General features: G+C 35.9%; 1 long non-coding RNA gene across 1 annotated transcript; it reads left to right on the top strand.

Annotated features, from left to right (window-relative positions):
• Positions 1–3,258: 3,258 nt before the first annotated feature.
• LOC115149662 (uncharacterized) lies at positions 3,259–14,026 on the top strand. The gene is made up of 3 exons (XR_003866917.1): positions 3,259–3,398; positions 11,461–11,565; positions 14,010–14,026. It is a non-coding gene; the product is annotated as an uncharacterized LOC115149662 (long non-coding RNA).
• The last annotated feature ends 119 nt before the right edge of the window (positions 14,027–14,145 follow it).

Raw genomic sequence — 14,145 nt, 5'->3', positions numbered from 1 at the left:
AAGTAACTGGTATGGTCAGATAGACTAGTGGTTAGAGTGGTGGGTCAGTAACTGGCATGGTCAGGTAGACTAGTGGTTAGAGTGGTGGGTCAGTAACTGGTATGAATTGGTCAGATAGACTAGTGGTTAGAGTGGTGGGTCAGTAACTGGTATGGTTAGATAGACTAGTGGTTAGAGTGGTGAGTAAGTAACTGGTATGGTCAGATAGACTAGTGGTTAGAGTGGTGGGTCAGTAACTGGTATGGTCAGATAGACTAGTGGTTAGAGTGGTGGGTCAGTAACTGGTATGGTCAGATAGACTAGTGGTTAGAGTGGTGGGTCAGTAACTGGTATGGTCAGATAGACTAGTGGTTAGAGTGGTGGGTCAGTAACTGGTATGGTCAGATAGACTAGTGGTTAGAGTGGTGGGTCAGTAACTGGTATGGTCAGATAGACTAGTGGTTAGAGTGGTGGGTCAGTAACTGGTATGGTCAGATAGACTAGTGGTTAGAGTGGTGGGTCAGTAACTGGTATGGTCAGGTAGACTAGTGGTTAGAGTGGTGGGTCAGTAACTGGTATGGTCAGATAGACTAGTGGTTAGAGTGGTGGGTCAGTAACTGGTATGGTCAGATAGACTAGTGGTTAGAGTGGTGGGTCAGTAACTGGTATGAATTGGTCAGATAGACTAGTGGTTAGAGTGGTGGGTCAGTAACTGGTATGGTCAGATAGACTAGTGGTTAGAGTGGTGAGTAAGTAACTGGTATGGTCAGATAGACTAGTGGTTAGAGTGGTGGGTCAGTAACTGGTATGGTCAGATAGACTAGTGGTTAGAGTGGTGGGTCAGTAACTGGTATGGTCAGATAGACTAGTGGTTAGAGTGGTGGGTCAGTAACTGGTATGGTCAGATAGACTAGTGGTTAGAGTGGTGGGTCAGTAACTGGTATGGTCAGATAGACTAGTGGTTAGAGTGGTGGGTCAGTAACTGGTATGGTCAGGTAGACTAGTGGTTAGAGTGGTGGGTCAGTAACTGGTATGGTCAGATAGACTAGTGGTTCGAGTGGTGGGTCAGTAACTGAAATGTTGCTGGTTTGAATACCTGAGCCGTCAAGGTAAAAATCTGTTGGTGCCCTTAAGCAAGGCACTTACACCTAATTTGCTCCAGGGGCGCCGTACTACTATGGCTGACCCTGTAAAACAACACATTTCTTTGCATCTATCTGGTGTCTGTGACAATCAAACGTTTTAAAATCTAACCAACATAAAGAAAATGACATTCATCCAGGGACACCTTGACTTGCATTACACTCTCACTGCAGAAAAATATTCTCATGAAATCACATGACTTCTAGTTAGAGAAAAGGATTCCTGTTAACACGGCCTGCTACAAGCAGGAAACAAGTTATGGACCGACCAGAAATGTAACATATATGTTTGATAGTTACCCTGGATGATGAATGTGTGAACTATCTTGTCATCTCTTTGGGTAACCACATTGGAACATTCTAGTCTTTAAGGACATGAACTGGCAGAACAGGTTTCAGCAAAGTATGGAGTCATTGTTTTCAGGAAGGTGTACCCATGGCCAGTGGTGTAAAGTACTTCAGTAAAAATACTATAAAGTACTACTTAAGTAGTTTTTTTGGGGGTATCTGTACTTTACTTTTGAATTTATATTGTTGATAATTTTACTTCACTACATTCCCAAAGGGTAATCACCTGAACTACTGCCCTACAAAGACAAACAGCATCTACACAAACAGCCACCTGAACTACTGTCCCACAAAGACAAACAGCATCTACACAAACAGCCACCTGAACTACTGCCCTACAAATACAAGGAGCAGTCTACACACACAGCCACCTGAACTACTGCCCTAGAAAGACAAACAGCATCTACACACACAGCCACCTGAACTACTGCCCTAGAAAGACAAACAGCATCTATACAAACAGCCACCTGAACTACTGTCCTACAAAGACAAGGAGCAGTCTACACACACAGCTACCCGAACTACTGTCCTACAAAGACAAACAGCATCTACACAAACAGCCACCTGAACTACTGTCCCACAAATACAAACAGCATCTACACAAACAGCCACCTGAACTACTGTCCTACAAAGACAAACAGCATCTACACAAACAGCCACCTGAACTACTGTCCTACAAAGACAAGGAGCATCTACACAAACAGCCACCTGAACTACTGTCCTACAAAGACAAACAGCATCTACACAAACAGCCACCTGAACTACTGTCCTACAAAGACAAACAGCATCTACACAAACAGCCACCTGAACTACTGCCCTACAAAGACAAACAGCATCTACACAAACAGCCACCTGAACTACTGCCCTACAAAGACAAGGAGCAGTCTACACAAACAGCCACCTGAACTACTGTACTACAAAGACAAACAGCATCTACACACACAGCCACCTGAACTACTGTCCTAGAAAGACAAACAGCATCTACACAAACAGCCACCTGATCTACTGTCCTACAAAGACAAACAGCATCTACACACACAGCCACCTGAACTACTGTCCTACAAAGACAAACAGCATCTACACAAACAGCCACCTGAACTACTGTACTACAAAGACAAACAGCATCTACACACACAGCCACCTGAACTACTGCCCTACAAAGACAAACAGCAGTCTACACAAACAGCCACCTGAACTACTGTCCTACAAAGACAAACAGCATCTACACACACAGCCACCTATGTAGAAATCTAAAGGTGTTGATCCAGCTTTCTGGTTGTTCTTCTGTTTGATGGAAACAGTTTGAGTATTCTAACTACATTCCAACTGTATTTAATGGTGTTGTGTAGTTGTGTTGTCATGTTGTGGATGTTGTATTGTAGTAACCAACTGTATTTAATGGTGTTTTGTAGTTGTGTTGTTATGTTGTGAATGTTGTAATTATAGTAGGCCTAACCCCCACCAACAGAGACAGCAACAGACGACACAGAGAAAGTGATGGAGAGAGGCAGAGGAGGGGAGTGTACAGTAGACTGGGATTCTAATTACTGCACTGCGCATGTGTGTGTGTGTGTGTGTGTGTGTGTGTGTGTGTGTGTGTGTGTGAGAGAGAGAGAGGGTGTTTAAGTACTGTAGGATTCTTTAATCAGTCTGGCTCATTGGACAGGTCAGAGTCTCAACACAATTGAAAACTTACCATCAAAAAAACACCAAATGATGTAATTTCTTATGGAAGAATGGTGTCACATCCCTCCAATAGACTTCCAGACAGTTGTAGAATGTTTGCCAAGGCACATTGTAAGAGCTGTAAAGAGAGAGGGAGTGGAGAGAGAACAGGCAGAACCTGATATGTAAATGAGCAGAGCAAACGAAAGCAACTTTCGACGACCGAATGATCATTCAGACTCTGTTTCTATTGAGAGATAAAAGGTAAGACGACGATTGTCATGTGTATTAATATAGTTGGTGATATTGTTGTGTGTATTAATATAGTTGATGATATTGTTGTGTGTATTGATATAGTTGATGATATTGTTATGTGTATTCATATAGTTGATGATATTGTTGTGTGTATTCATATAGTTGATGATATTGTTATGTGTATTCATATAGTTGATGATATTGTCATGTGTTTTCATATAGTTGGTGATATTGTTATGTGTATTCATATAGTTGATGATATTGTTGTGTGTATTAATATAGTGAATGATATTGTTATGTGTATTCATATAGTTTATGATATTGTTGTGTGTATTAATATAGTTGATGGTATTGTTGTGTGTATTCATATAGTTGGTGATATTGTTATGTGTATTCATATAGTTGATGATATTTTTGGTGGACAGTGTTATAATAGTCCTACTCTCCTTAAAATGTTTTGATATAAATTAGGTGCGTGGGGTGAATTCGTTCTGTGCCCATCTGTGTGCCCCAGGGTGATCGCTCCTACACTATCTACAATCTAAAAGGGTTCTTTGGCTGTCCCCATAGGAGAACCCTTTGTAGAACCCTTTTTTTGGTACTAGGTAGAACACTTCTGGGTTCCGTGAAGAACCCTTTCCACAGAGGGTTCTACATGGAAGCCAGAAGGGTTCTACCTGGAACCCAAAAGCGTTCTCCTATGGGGACGGCCGGAGGACCCGTTTGGAACCCTTTATTCTAAGAGTGTACTGTATCATAGGTCTATACACTTGTCTTCTCAAAACAGGCTTAAAACACAACAAGCAACAAACAAACATGTTCTCTTTATAATCTACAGTTAACTCTTTTCACTCAGGAAGGTATGTTGTGTGAAAGAGAGACAAAAATATTGTGGAGAGACTAACAACAACTTACACTTCCTCAAAACAGGTTGTGTGTATTCATTAGTGCCCACCGTAACAAAACGTTTGGCAACAGAAACCGTTTAGGTCACATTGTACAGCGTTTAGAGTAAACGGTTTATGTTTTATTTAACATCTTAAAACTGTTGGCTGTGGAGTAAACTAATGAATACAACCCAGGTTGTTGCCTACGACTCGGCATGTTGATACCTGCCTCTTGCTGAAACCTGAACGTAGCCTGAGGGGTATACTATGATACAGGCTTGATATACTGGTTTTCTAAAGCTAGCCAGCTTCAGTTAGCTTCACATTCCAGCTCAGGCCTCACCCATCAGAATATACACAACAGAACAGAAAAAAATCACAATGAAGTTTCAAGGTGAGAATCCTGCCAGGGATTAATGTAAAGTGTGTAGAGAAATTAAATGTAATGTTAGTATAGTGAATGACAGTAAAACACTCCTAACAGTCTACTACTACTGAGACAGGTTGGTGTAATGTTAGTATAGTGAAGGACAGTAAAACCCTCCTAACAGTCTACTACTACTGAGACAGGTTGGTGTAATGTTAGTATAGTGAATGACAGTAAAACACTCCTAACAGTCTACTACTACTGAGACAGGTTGGTGTAATGTTAGTATAGTGAATGACAGTAAAACACTCCTAACAGTCTACTACTACTGAGACAGGTTGGTGTAATGTTAGTATAGTGAATGACAGTAAAACACTCCTAACAGTCTACTACTACTGAGACAGGTTGGTGTAATGTTAGTATAGTGAAGGACAGTAAAACCCTCCTAACAGTCTACTACTACTGAGACAGGTTGGTGTAATGTTAGTATAGTGAATGACAGTAAAACACTCCTAACAGTCTACTACTACTGAGACAGGTTGGTGTAATGTTAGTATAGTGAATGACAGTAAAACACTCCTAACAGTCTACTACTACTGAGACAGGTTGGTGTAATGTTAGTATAGTGAATGACAGTAAAACACTCCTAACAGTCTACTACTACTGAGACAGGTTGGTGTCAGTTTAATCATATAAATGGAGCAGACTGGACATGGTCAAGTCAAATTCAATATATCAATATTCACATATTATACTTCTACATTTAACATTTCATATGAAAATGTAATTATATCATAGGTCCTCTATAGTGTAGTGATCCTCTACATTTCATATGATAATGTAATTATATCATAGTTCCACTATAGTGTAGTGATCCTCTACATTTCATATGATAATGTAATTGTATCATAGTTCCACTATAGTGTAGTGATCCTCTACATTTCATATGATAATGTAGTTGTATCATAGTTCCTCTATAGTGTAGTGATCCTCTACATTTCATATGATAATGTAATTATATCATAGTTCCACTATAGTGTAGTGATCCTCTACATTTCATATGATAATGTAATTGTATCATAGTTCCACTATAGTGTAGTGATCCTCTACATTTCATATGATAATGTAATTGTATCATAGTTCCTCTATAGTGTAGTGATCCTCTACATTTCATATGATAATGTAATTGTATCATAGTTCCACTATAGTGTAGTGATCCTCTACATTTCATATGATAATGTAATTGTATCATAGTTCCTCTATAGTGTAGTGATCCTCTATATTTCATATGATAATGTAATTGTATCATAGTTCCACTATAGTGTAGTGATCCTCTACATTTCATATGATAATGTAATTGTATTATAGTTCTACTATAATGTAGTGATCCTCTACATTTCATATGATAATGTAATTGTATCATAGTTCCTCTATAGTGTAGTGATCGTCTACATTTCATATGATAATGTAATTGTATTATAGTTCTACTATAGTGTAGTGATCCTCTACATTTCATATGATAATGTAATTGTATCATAGTTCCTCTATAGTGTAGTGATCCTCTACATTTCATATGATAATGTAATTGTATCATAGTTCCACTATAGTGTAGTGATCCTCTACATTTCATATGATAATGTAATTGTATCATAGTTCCTCTATAGTGTAGTGATCGTCTACATTTCATATGATAATGTAATTGTATTATAGTTCTACTATAGTGTAGTGATCCTCTACATTTCATATGATAATGTAATTCTATCATAGTTCCTCTATAGTGTAGTGATCCTCTACATTTCATATGATAATGTAATTGTATCATAGTTCCTCTATAGTGTAGTGATCCTCTACATTTCATATGATAATGTAATTGTATCATAGTTCCACTATAGTGTAGTGATCCTCTACATTTCATATGATAATGTAATTATATCATAGTTCTACTATAGTGCAGTGATCCTCTACATTTCATTTGATAATGTAATTGTATCATAGTTCAACTATAATGTAGTGATCCTCTACATTTCATATGATAATGTAATTGTATCATAGTTCCACTATAGTGTAGTGATCCTCTACATTTCATATGATAATGTAATTGTATCATAGTTCCTCTATAGTGCAGTGATCCTCTACATTTCATATGATAATGTAATTGTATCATAGTTCCTCTATAGTGTAGTGATCCTCTACATTTCATATGATAATGTAATTGTATCATAGTTCCACTATAATGTAGTGATCCTCTACATTTCATATGATAATGTAATTGTATCATAGTTCCACTATAATGTAGTGATCCTCTACATTTCATATGATAATGTAATTATATCATAGTTCCAGTATAGTGTAGTGATCCTCTACATTTCATATGATAATGTAATTGTATCATAGTTCCTCTATAGTGTAGTGATCCTCTACATTTCATATGATAATGTAATTGTATCATAGTTCCTCTATAGTGTAGTGATCCTCTACATTTCATATGATAATGTAATTGTATCATAGTTCCACTATAATGTAGTGATCCTCTACATTTCATATGATAATGTAATTGTATCATAGTTCCTCTATAGTGTAGTGATCCTCTACATTTCATATGATAATGTAATTGTATCATAGTTCCACTATAATGTAGTGATCCTCTACATTTCATATGATAATGTAATTATATCATAGTTCCTCTATAGTGTAGTGAACCTCTACATTTCATATGATAATGTAATTGTATCATAGTTCCACTATAATGTAGTGATCCTCTACATTTCATATGATAATGTAATTGTATCATAGTTCCTCTATAGTGCAGTGATCCTCTACATTTCATATGATAATGTAATTGTATCATAGTTCCACTATAATGTAGTGATCCTCTACATTTCATATGATAATGTAATTATATCATAGTTCCAGTATAGTGTAGTGATCCTCTACATTTCATATGATAATGTAATTGTATCATAGTTCCTCTATAGTGTAGTGATCCTCTACATTTCATATGATAATGTAATTGTATCATAGTTCCTCTATAGTGTAGTGATCCTCTACATTTCATATGATAATGTAATTGTATCATAGTTCCACTATAATGTAGTGATCCTCTACATTTCATATGATAATGTAATGGTATCATAGTTCCTCTAAAGTGCAGTGATCCTCGCTATATGAGCCACTTCATAATTCCAACCAAGTGACCCAATTGGTGCCAATGGCGCGATGCGGAGGTTGTTGGCCTTTTACATGTGCGACCTGGGTTCACTTCCCTGCCCCGCTGTTTGCTACATTGGTGTCAGAAGTGGTATGGTGTCTGTGAGGCCATCAGAATGGACCGGATGTGTGAGGGGTCTGAGTAGTCGAAGCACAGGACTAATTAACACTGATACTAGGTTAACACTATTAATACTGATACTGGGTTAACACTATTAATACTGATACTGGGTTAACACTATTAATACTGATACTGGGTTAACACTATTAACACTGATACTGGGTTAACACTATTGATACTGATACTGGGTTAACACTATTAATACTGATACTGGGTTAACACTATGTATACTGATACTGGGTTAACCCTATTGATACTGATACTGGGTTAACCCTATTGATACTGATACTGGGTTAACCCTACTGATACTGATACTGGGTTAACCCTATTTATACTGATACTGGGTTAACCCTATTGATACTGATACTGGGTTAACACTATTGATACTGATACTGGGTTAACACTATTGATACTGATACTGGGTTAACCCTATTGATACTGATACTGGGTTAACCCTATTGATACTGATACTGGGTTAACACTATTAATACTGATACTGGGTTAACACTATTAATACTGATACTGGGTTAACCCTATTGATACTGATACTGGGTTAACACTATTGATACTGATACTGGGTTAACCCTATTAATACTGATACTGGGTTAACCCTATTAATACTGATACTGGGTTAACACTATTGATACTGATACTGGGTTAACCCTATTAATACTGATACTGGGTTAACCCTATTAACACTGATACTGGGTTAACCCTATTAATACTGATACTGGGTTAACCCTATTGATACTGATACTGGGTTAACCCTATTAATACTGATACTGGGTTAACACTATTGATACTGATACTGGGTTAACACTATTGATACTGATACTGGGTTAACACTATTGATACTGATACTGGGTTAACACTATTGATACTGATACTGGGTTAACCCTATTGATACTGATACTGGGTTAACACTATTAATACTGATACTGGGTTAACACTATTTATACTGATACTGGGTTAACACTATTGATACTGGGTTAACACTATTGATACTGGGTTAACACTATTGATACTGATACTGGGTTAACACTATTGATACTGATACTGGGTTAACACTATTAATACTGATACTGGGTTAACCCTATTGATACTGATACTGGGTTAACACTATTTATACTGATACTGGGTTAACACTATTGATACTGATACTGGGTTAACACTATTGATACTGATACTGGGTTAACCCTATTGATACTGATACTGGGTTAACACTATTAATACTGATACTGGGTTAACACTATTAATACTGATACTGGGTTAACACTATTGATACTGATACTGGGTTAACACTATTGATACTGATACTGGGTTAACCCTATTGATACTGATACTGGGTTAACACTATTAATACTGATACTGGGTTAACACTATTTATACTGATACTGGGTTAACACTATTGATACTGGGTTAACACTATTGATACTGGGTTAACACTATTGATACTGATACTGGGTTAACACTATTGATACTGATACTGGGTTAACACTATTAATACTGATACTGGGTTAACCCTATTGATACTGATACTGGGTTAACACTATTTATACTGATACTGGGTTAACACTATTGATACTGATACTGGGTTAACACTATTGATACTGATACTGGGTTAACACTATTGATACTGGGTTAACACTATTGATACTGATACTGGGTTAACCCTATTTATACTGATACTGGGTTAACCCTATTTATACTGATACTGGGATTACACTATTGATACTGATACTGGGTTAACCCTATTTATACTGATACTGGGTTAACCCTATTTATACTGATACTGGGTTAACACTATTGATACTGATACTGGGTTAACCCTATTTATACTGATACTGGGTTAACCCTATTGATACTGATACTGGGTTAACACTATTTATACTGATACTGGGTTAACACTATTGATACTGATACTGGGTTAACCCTATTGATACTGATACTGGGTTAACCCTATTGATACTGATACTGGGTTAACCCTATTGATACTGATACTGGGTTAACACTATTAACACTGATACTGGGTTAACCCTATTGATACTGATACTGGGTTAACCCTATTGATACTGATACTGGGTTAACCCTATTGATACTGATACTGGGTTAACCCTATTGATACTGATACTGGGTTAACCCTATTGATACTGATACTGGGTTAACCCTACTTGGGGCGGCAGGTAGCTGCGCTCCAACGCTCTAGTGGTTAGTTAGAGCGTTGGATTGGTAACCGAAAGGCTGCAAGATCAAATCCCTGAGCTGACAAGGTAAAAATCGGTTGTTTACCCCTGAACAAGGCAGTTAACCCACTGTTCCTAAGCCATCATTGAAAATAAGAATTTGTTCTTAACTGACTTGCCTAGTAAAATAAATAAATAAATACTGGGTTAACCCTATTTGTGCGATGCATAGGGTGTTTTCCTTGTTCACCAGCGACCTGGGTTCACTGCCCTGCACCACTGTTTGCTACAATATTAATATCATAGACTATCTGTTAAACGAAGAGACACCACAATATGAGTGAAAGGCTTTTAGGATAATATCAGTGAGTGTTGATTTAGAGTTGTCTTCTGGGTTCATCCTTGTAGCTGCCTTTATCAACAGGGTGAAATGTAACAAATGACATCAGAGTTGGGAGATAACCAGGTCCCTGTTTAAATCACCATGACAACCATTTCATTATTTCTCCAGAGCAGCAAGGGAATCTAGAGACTCAACCTTTTGTAGAATCACAATCACCTTTATTCACCAAGTACATTTGCACGTACATATGTAGGATCTTAATTTGAGCCAGTTTACTACAGCAGGAAAATATTCCTGAGACAACAGAAAATGTGAATTATTATGTGAAGTATTATTAATGGACATTTTTGTAGGGGTTATTACATTTTTCGTAAGGAAAACTCAAGTCTGAAATTTCTAAGTGGAAATTACAAACTTCAGAAGCCTTTTTAAACCTCAAATACACGACAAGTTTTACATTTCCTACATTGCTGGAAAGTTCTTCTGTAGTGGGGTGTGATCAAATTAAGATCCTACATCTGTACACATAATTGTACATGGGGATATGTATGGGGGTCTATAACATCCAATCACAGAGGTTTACATCAGCTGACAGTTGCAATGTTATTGCTAATAACTCAAACTGCCCTTTTCCGATAAAGATATAAACTCTTGACAGATGTAAGATCTTAATTTGATCACCCTGTTGCAGAAAAACTAAACTTGTAGTGTATTTGAGTGTAATTAAACTTTAGAAAAGGTTTCTGAAGATGATAAATTCCACTTTTCCATTTTAAAACTGTTCATTAATTATAATCCACACAATAATTCAAATGTCCTGTTTCTGTAGGATTATTTTCCTGGTGTAGCAAACTGCCTCGAATTAAGATCCAACATCTGCAGCAATATACCCCTCTCTAATGTATATGGCTCTATTGAGATTCACCTTTGACCATTTGACATCTTGTATTTACTATTGTTTAGGCTGGTTGAATGAGTTGCCTGTGAAAGCTACTTCATCTGCAAGAAAACAGGCGGCTGCACCAGTGACTGTCAGAAGTTTTGTGATTTCCTCATATGAACGTGAAAGTAAGTGTGTTGTCTACGCAGTTACAAAAATGGCTGATGAAACTGTGGCACATATTTCTCGGTAACATTGAATAAATGTGTTGGTATGTAGGAAAGCCAGGCAGACTCTCGTACTGTTGGTCTAGACTACCTACAAACTATTATAAGGCTATGATCACTTATCATGCCAACAAACCTGATGGTCTCTGTGAACTGATCTGAACAGGTTTAGACTGGTCATCTATGATATGTAGGTTATATACAGTACATTCTCTGTCCTGCTACTGGTAGGACTATAAAATTATGTTGATCTGAACAGGTTTAGACTGGTCATCTATGATATGTAGGTTATATACAGTACATTCTCTGTCCTGCTACTGGTAGGACTATAACATTATGTTGATCTGAACAGGTTTAGACTGGTCATCTATGATATGTAGGCCATAGCCGAGGTATAGACCTTGATCTGCATATCACAAACAAACTGCTATTATACATTATAACCTAGTCTACTTTACATAATATAACATCTCTCACTTGATGCAAAAAAACTTCCTGAATGGATCAACAATTTCCTCCTCGGATCAATCATGTCCGTTTTAGCCCTTCTGTCTACATTCTCAGATACGTTTAGAAAAGAACAGATTGAAAGACAATAAATAGCCTACTGTTAGTGAATACAAATAAGTGTGAGACATGGCCTTGTGTTGCTGTACTGTCTATAACTACCTTAACAAACAGAGACTAATTATTATTATTATTATTTTTATTATTAATATTATTATTATTATTATTATTATTATTATTGTTGCTGTACTGTCTATAAATACCTTAACAAACAGTGGCTTATTATTATTATTATTATTATTATTATTATTGTTGTTGCTGTACTGTCTATAACTACCTTAACAAACAGTGACTTATTATTATTATTATTATTATTATTATTATTATTGTTGTTGTTCTGTCTATAACTACCTTAACAAACAGTGACTTATTATTATTATTATTATTATTATTATTGTTGCTGTACTGTCTATAACTACCTTAACAAACAGAGACTTATTATTATTATTATTATTATTATTATTGCTGTACTGTCTATAACTACCTTAATAAACAGTGACTTATTATTATTATTATTATTATTATTTTTATTATTTTTATTATTATTATTATTATTATTATTGTTATTATTATTTTTATTATTATTATTATTATTATTATTATTGTTCTGTCTATAACTACCTTAACAAACAGTGAACTATTATTATTATTATTATTAATATTATTGTTATTGTTATTGTTATTGTTGTTGTTCTGTCTATAACTACCTTAACAAACAGTGAACTATTATTATTATTATTATTATTATTATTGTTGTTGCTGTACTGTCTATAACTACCTTAACAAACAGTAGCTTATTATTATTATTATTATTATTAATATTGTTATTGTTATTGTTGTTGTTCTGTCTATAACTACCTTAACAAACAGTAGCTTATTATTATTATTATTATTATTATTATTGTTGCTGTACTGTCTATAACTACCTTAACAAACAGTGACTTATTATTATTATTATTATTTTTATTATTTTTATTATTATTATTATTATTATTGTTGCTGTACTGTCTATAACTACCTTAACAAACAGTGACTTATTATTATTATTATTATTATTATTATTATTATTATTGTTGTTGTTGTTCTGTCTATAACTACCTTAACAAACAGTGACTTATTATTATTATTATTATTATTATTATTATTGTTATTATTATTGTTGTTGTTCTGTCTATAACTACCTTAACAAACAGTGACTTATTATTATTATTATTATTATTATTATTGTTATTGTTGTTGTTCTGTCTATAACTACCTTAACAAACAGTGACTTATTATTATTATTAACAGTTACCATGGAGATGAAATGTCACAACAACATGTTCATGTGATGCTTTAAATCACCTGACTGTTTAGATATGTCCGTTAGTAAATGTGTTATTTCTCAAAGAGATAATGAATAAATGAGAACAATTGACAGTCAAGAACAAGTTGTCACTGTGTTAACTGCAACCAACATGCTGGATCTCTGTTTAGTTGTTACTGTGTTAACCACAACCAACATGCTGGATCTCTGTTTAGTTGTCACTGTGTTAACCACAACCAACATGCTGGATCTCTGTTTAGTTGTCACTGTGTTAACCACAACCAACATGCTGGAACTCTGTTTAGTTGTTACTGTGTTAACCACAGCCAACATGCTGGATCTCTGTTTAGTTGTCACTGTGTTAACCACAACCAACAGGCTGGATCTCTGTTTAGTTGTCACTGTGTTAACCACAACCAACATGCTGGATCTCTGTTTAGTTGTCACTGTGTTGACCACAACCAACATGCTGGATCTCTGTTTAGTTGTCACTGTGTTAACCACAACCAACTTGCTGGATCTCTGTTTACAGGGGTCAGTGCTCTAAAATGAGTCTCTCTGGGGAGAGGAAGGAGGGGGGCCCTGCCTCTAAAATGAGTCTCTCTGGGGAGAGAGAGGAGGGGGGCCCTGCCTCTAAAATGAGTCTCTCTGGGGAGAGAGAGGAGGGG

Source organism: Salmo trutta, chromosome 15 (genome assembly GCF_901001165.1).
Source record: "Salmo trutta chromosome 15, fSalTru1.1, whole genome shotgun sequence".
NCBI classification, from domain to species: Eukaryota; Metazoa; Chordata; class Actinopteri; order Salmoniformes; family Salmonidae; genus Salmo; species Salmo trutta.
This window is presented reverse-complemented; position numbering and strand designations above follow the sequence as displayed.